Below are 6000 nucleotides of genomic sequence, written 5' to 3'. Positions count from 1 at the left end.
TGTATTGAAGGACAAATAAATCTAAACAGACCCTTGTTATTTTGACCAGATTGTTTCTGACATCTAAATGAGACTAAGAGCACTCTATACAGGTTGACAGTACAGTGAAGTATGACCAGCTCCTTACTGCTCTGATACATCATCTAGAGAGCTGACGTGCTTCAGAGGAGCCACTGATTTATTCCTGTAAGCAAACAAGGCACATCAGAGCAGGACACAGCAGCAATAAGCACTTGAAAACACAAGACCTTTGCATCTAGCCAGAGCTCCAGGAAATACTTTAATTTAGCAATGTGGCCATGTGCAAAAGTTAAGAATGCAAATAACAAAAGTTTAGATCACCGGGGAAAAAAAAACAAACACATTTCCACAGATATTTCTACACTTATACAGTTATTTTTCTAGCATATTGCTAACAATGAGAATAACAGTGTCCTCTAGTTGTGAAAAGAATCACAAAGCTGCAGGTCAGAGGAAAAAATATTGTACCTTTGTTTAAGACTAGAGATGTGCTATGCAAAACCTAAGCCATTGTGACAATGTTTCCTCATACCCAGTCTTTATAAGTCTGTTAAAGAGCCTGTTGAGTCTCATTTTCCTGATAATACAGTTCTGACCACCATAGAGATACTCTTTCCCTTGGAAAATAATTATTTTTCTTCTGGTCACTCAAAACAATTATTTCATTGTTTGTTTGTTGATCCTTAAAAAAAAAAAAGCTAAAAACTTAGTTTTTTTCTATTAAACCCAAAGCAGTCAGGGTAGAAGCAGTGGAATTCAAAGTGAAATTGTGATGCCCTGTTCTTTACTTATTAGTGTTATGTATCTGCCATTTCTGTACAGCGTTCCCAAAAGTATTATGTCTTCCTGTAAGCTCCTATACACATACTAAAATGTCGTAACACCCCATGACTGGTAGAAGAACGGAATCCTAGCTCTGCTGCATGTACACCACCACACACAGTTCTACCATATGCAGACAGCTAGTATACACATAGCTTTTAATATATTTTTCCAGATCCAGATAATTGCTTTTTGCATTCAAAACACCACCCATTCTACAAATACATTTCTTACACAGTAAAGAGTGTATCAGTACAAGCAGCAGGACTTTTTAGGAAGGATACTCATTACCTTGGGAAATAAATTCTTCCAATTACATTAGATAATTAAATACAGCTATCAACCAAGGACATACTTCAAAAAATCAGTGTTTTCATTATTTTAGACATGCAGTTACCACTGCACTGCAATCTGTTCTGCATTAACCGTGGAACAGACAGGATTCCTAGATGCTGACATTTAAAAGTGAATTCACACTAAGATAATTTTATTATTCTTTCTCCAGAGAGAAAGAATGTGGGGATAAGGGAGGGGTGGAGGTTAGAAAGAGCTTCTTTTTAACCTGTGAGGCAAGAGGGAAATTGAAGTTTCACTGACCAAAGTCTGAATAACTCTCCAGCCAGGAACTCTATTTAGAGATGTTTGCTCATTACCTCTGACACACATGCTGCACTCCCTGCTGTCACATGCCCAATTCCAAAACTCATTAGGAAGTCACGAGGTAAAAGGCGCGTGAGTGTGACTGCATAAACCATCCACAAGCCAGCAGGACGTATTCACATCTCTGCAGACCTATCTCCATGGCATCACCAGTGCAGTTTCTTCTCCTGTTTATCAACCTGGGAGTAAGAGTCCGGGCCAATAAGTTCTACCAGGCAAGGCACTGAAGAGCCAGAGAAGTAACTGCTGGCTACTGGTGCTGAGCCAGAGTATCTCATCTGCCAGATCTTTTCAACAAACAACATGAAAATACAAGGACGTACTTCTGGAACATTCCTAGTTAATAGTAGGAATAGGAAGGAATGTCCAGGCCTCTGTTAAGGGCAGAGGATTTGAAACTTATTTGGGCCACAAGGTTTCACTTTTCTCAACCTTTCTGCTGCAGCACAAACAAGGTAACATTACTGCATAGCTCCCCTATTACTCTGCAGCACGTTTCACCCAAAAACCTTTTAGTACTCATTTTACCACAAATAACCAAGAGCAAAGAGTTATGTACGCTGTAGGAAAAAAAGAAGGAAAGCAATACTCGTGGTAGAACTCAGGGTTTTGCATGGTATAACACTGTATCCTTTTTTTCTTGTCTTTTCTAAACCCTCTCAAAAATGCATTGCTTTATCTTTTCTAAAGTGATTATGAATTCTTTGCTATGTCCAAGCATCTCTATTCCTAGTTAATCTTGTATTTCAGGATCAGGAATTTCTCTAACATGGAGTGAAATCTTGTAACTCAAAAGTACACTAAAAAACCATAAAACAATCTTGGTGTTCAAGCAGCAAGTCTGCCTTCCCACCAAATAATAGTTGATAAGCTTGAGAATTTTGTTCTCTTAACATTTAAAATAACTTTCAAGAATTTAAGTCCCAGGCCAGTGCTCTCAGCAGCCATAATGAATACAACCTGATAATACACTGGCTGAATTGTTGATTCTGATTTGCACTGTAAATGCTTCTGAAACTTTATCAACTCCAGAGTAAACAGTAAACAAAGTGATATCTAAGCTAATTTCCCAGTTTATTGCTATTACTGTGATGATAGGTGAATATTTTGTTTGCCTGCACAGCACCCCCTACTGTTTACATTTCTGCTGTACATACAAGGACTCTAACAATGAGTTTGAATTTCTTACACATTTCTTACAAGCAGGATGCACAAATGAAGGGGAAAATGTCTTTGCTGGCAGAGACATTTGCATAGAAGTTGGAAGTTTAGTGATTAATAAACAGCTTTACAAAGCCCTCATATTCCAAGATCTAGCCACATTAAAAGACTGCTTGTTTGACTCTCTCTGAATTACTGCTCTTAGAACAAGGCCACCTGGGGATAATGAACAGCTGATTTAATTTTTAATCAGCATTTAAAAGCCTTTTAAATGGAGCTCATTTTCATTAGTTTAAATAAAAAACACCTCAAAAAGCAAAAGGTCATTAAACCTCTAGAAGTATATTCATGCCAAGAGTTCAGCTAAACATAAGGCCTTTTAACAGAGTGTCAAGGGATTTATTAAATATAATGTGATCACTTGCTCATTTCAGTAGCCTCATAAATAGATCTATTGTCTCATCAATGCCTTACAGAGGAAATAACTGTAAGAACTGTATTATGAACTCACTTGTGCGGTATGAAAGCATCTTTGTACTGCCCCATTGTACAAGGTATTCAGAGCTCAGCTTCAGTGAGATCTAAGAAGTGTGTGCAGTTCACAAGATCAATTGTGATCAGGACCACAAATACAGTAAGGACCAAACTGCTTCACAAGCAGAAATACTTTGTATCTCATTTCTTTGATTTGAGACTTGATGTCTTCTAACATGCAGCCACTTGGAGAAAGTTATGCATGCTTGGTTTTGCATCCCTTTTTATTCTGCCTGTTTCACTCCTTTGCTTACAGACTAGATTCATGCCATGAGATTAACTCAAGTACTGTTCAAGTTTTTTAGGTAAGCATAAACATGGATAGCATAAAGGCTTTTAAGATAAGTTTAGCAAGGCTCAAGCACACCTCAAGCAGTGGTAGACCCATGCTTTGGTAGTTTAGCAAAGCTACTATTTCTCCTGAAAACATAAAGCACATGAAGATATGTCTTAAGTAATGGATAATTTTTTTTTAAAATGGAGAAAAAATGATATTTACATTTTCATAGGTAGTAATATCTTTCCAGTTCCATCAGTACCTGTGATAAAATATGAAGAATAGTAGGAAAAAGGGAGCAGTTTCACTACTGAGTGCACTAGCACTGCTTTTCTGAAAAAAAGACTCTAATACTCTTGTTCTTCACATGTTTGTTGTCTTTTATCTATTTTTGGAAGAACGTACTATACATTTCCACCCCAAGAGACACAATAAAATGTTGAAATATGTCATGCCAACAATTAACACAGGACTTAAATATTTTCCAGGATGTACCTTGTACTCTCTGAACTACTGCAGCATAAAGATAATATGTAGTTGACTGCCTCCAGCTTGATGGAACCCACCCTCATGAAATAAGAACTTCTGTTTTAAATTAAACAAACACTTGGTTTCCAAGGGCATGTGATCATTAATTTATAAAGGCCATGCTTATCAGGTGACATTAATAGATTTGCTGACCTGTATCAAAAGTTGTAGAAAGAACAAACACACTCAAACAAATAGATTGGTGCCTTGTCTATGGCCAATAGAAACTACTCTAGCTTGTTTTCACCCGTGAAGTATCTACATCCAGAATAACACAAAATCTTTGGTAATATTCCCAGGAACATCTGACTTCAAGCAATATTTCAGTAACCTCAGCTCTGAGTGAAAACAGTCTAAAAAAAAAGCTTAATAATATGAATAACAAAACCAGCCCATTCCAGAATAGTAACACTGCACACTTTTTTCTAGCTCTGAAAAGATGATGCGGCGGAACCCAGGAATGGTCTCAATTTCTTTGACCAGCCTAAGATCCTATTTCTTCAGAAAACAAACCTAAAAAAAAAAAAAAAAATCACGTCATTTCATATCTGAAGGGAAAACTTGCGTTACCAAAGAAAACTCTTCAAGGTATCTACAAAGATAGAAGGTGCACTCAAGAAAAGCAACAATCATTTTGCTTATATCAAATAAAAGATAAAGGCAAAGAATTCTAGGTCCGATTTTTAAGATTGGCAATCTTTCCAGGTGTATCCAACTCTGTGAATGTGGCAAAACATTGTAAATCCAGCCCTGCTTTTTCACCTCAGATTATCAACAAATGCATAAAAAAATTCCAGTCATCCCCAGGAGAAAATAGAGGCCATAAGTCCAATGCTGCAACTGCATCCAAGAGAAAATTGCCTGTGTGGTAACAAGTAGACCCTAATGGGACTAGTCATATAAATAATAGCTAATACATCAGCATGGAACAAATGCAGTGATTTTTACAGAACTTGTTTTAGCAACAGTTAGATTAATTTTAAACTCACTGTAACTAGAATAACACAGAAATTTCCTGTTAAAATATGCCAACTAGGAGTTTATGAAGTGAAAAATAAGCGTATCCAACATTGTTAGCTTTGCCTAAATTATTCCCTTTAATAACATCTTTGTTTCTGTTTATTCTTGAATGGACAGACTAGTCAAGTGGAAAACCAAGTAATTGCTATTTCAGTCTCTAAGGCTTCATTTGTTAAAACTGACTTAACTGACATCTGATACATTTACAATTTCTGTTCCTATACGTTGAGGACAGTTTCAGAAAAAGGAATGATTAAGCTCGTTCTTATTTATAAATTTTACATAATTCTCAACATATTCTTGGGGAATATGCAAGTTTCCAAAATCCATCCTTCACTGTTAAGCTTTTGGACAAAGGCTCCAGTCAAATGCCTGTTGTTTAATTTGTTCATCAATATAAAGCATTAAATAGAAACTGTTACAGGAAAAATCAGTTATTTGCACAGTAAAAATCAATGAAATATACCTGCTAAATGCCCTTTAAGTTCATCAGTTTCATTTGCCTTCAAGTCAAATCAAAGCTTTAACAGTTCTTTTTTTTCCTCCTCTGCCCCTTGGATACAAAACAGAGGTAAGAAACAGATCTCAGCCAAAAATAACTTCAAAGTAGATAATTCTTAATGTTAATTTGTAAATATTAGTCAAGTATACTCAGTATTTTTATTTTACTGGTTGACATTATGTTTACATTAGACTATTACAGTTACAGTATTGTTAAAGATTAATATCAAAAATACCTCGCAAAGAAGTCTGATTTTACTTAATGTCATTACTTTGTATACAAACATTTCAAAAGAGAACCTAAGCATAGCCATGTCTTATTTACTCCAATTACTTCATGAACATGAACAGGAACCAGGTGACCTTTTGTATAGTAAATTAAATTACATAAATTTATTTTAGTTTCTGTTCATAATGTAATATTCTTATGTCAGTTGTAAGACATAACAGAACACTTTATTCTTTTTAAAACGTTG

At 35.8% G+C, this 6000-nt stretch overlaps 1 long non-coding RNA gene across 1 annotated transcript in view; it reads right to left on the bottom strand.

Annotated features, from left to right (window-relative positions):
* Positions 1-3467: 3467 nt before the first annotated feature.
* LOC107315659 overlaps positions 3468-6000 on the bottom strand; it is a 46377-nt gene continuing 43844 nt past the window's right edge. The window contains exons 3-4 of the long non-coding RNA XR_001556006.2: positions 5490-5576; positions 3468-4516 (exon numbers count right to left, since the gene is read on the bottom strand). This is a non-coding gene — a long non-coding RNA (uncharacterized LOC107315659). The remainder of the gene's footprint in view (positions 4517-5489; positions 5577-6000) is intronic.

This window comes from Coturnix japonica, chromosome 6 (genome assembly GCF_001577835.2).
Source record: "Coturnix japonica isolate 7356 chromosome 6, Coturnix japonica 2.1, whole genome shotgun sequence".
In the NCBI taxonomy this organism is placed as follows: Eukaryota; Metazoa; Chordata; class Aves; order Galliformes; family Phasianidae; genus Coturnix; species Coturnix japonica.
Note: the sequence above shows the minus strand (reverse complement) of the source record. Positions and strands in the feature narration are given on the sequence as shown.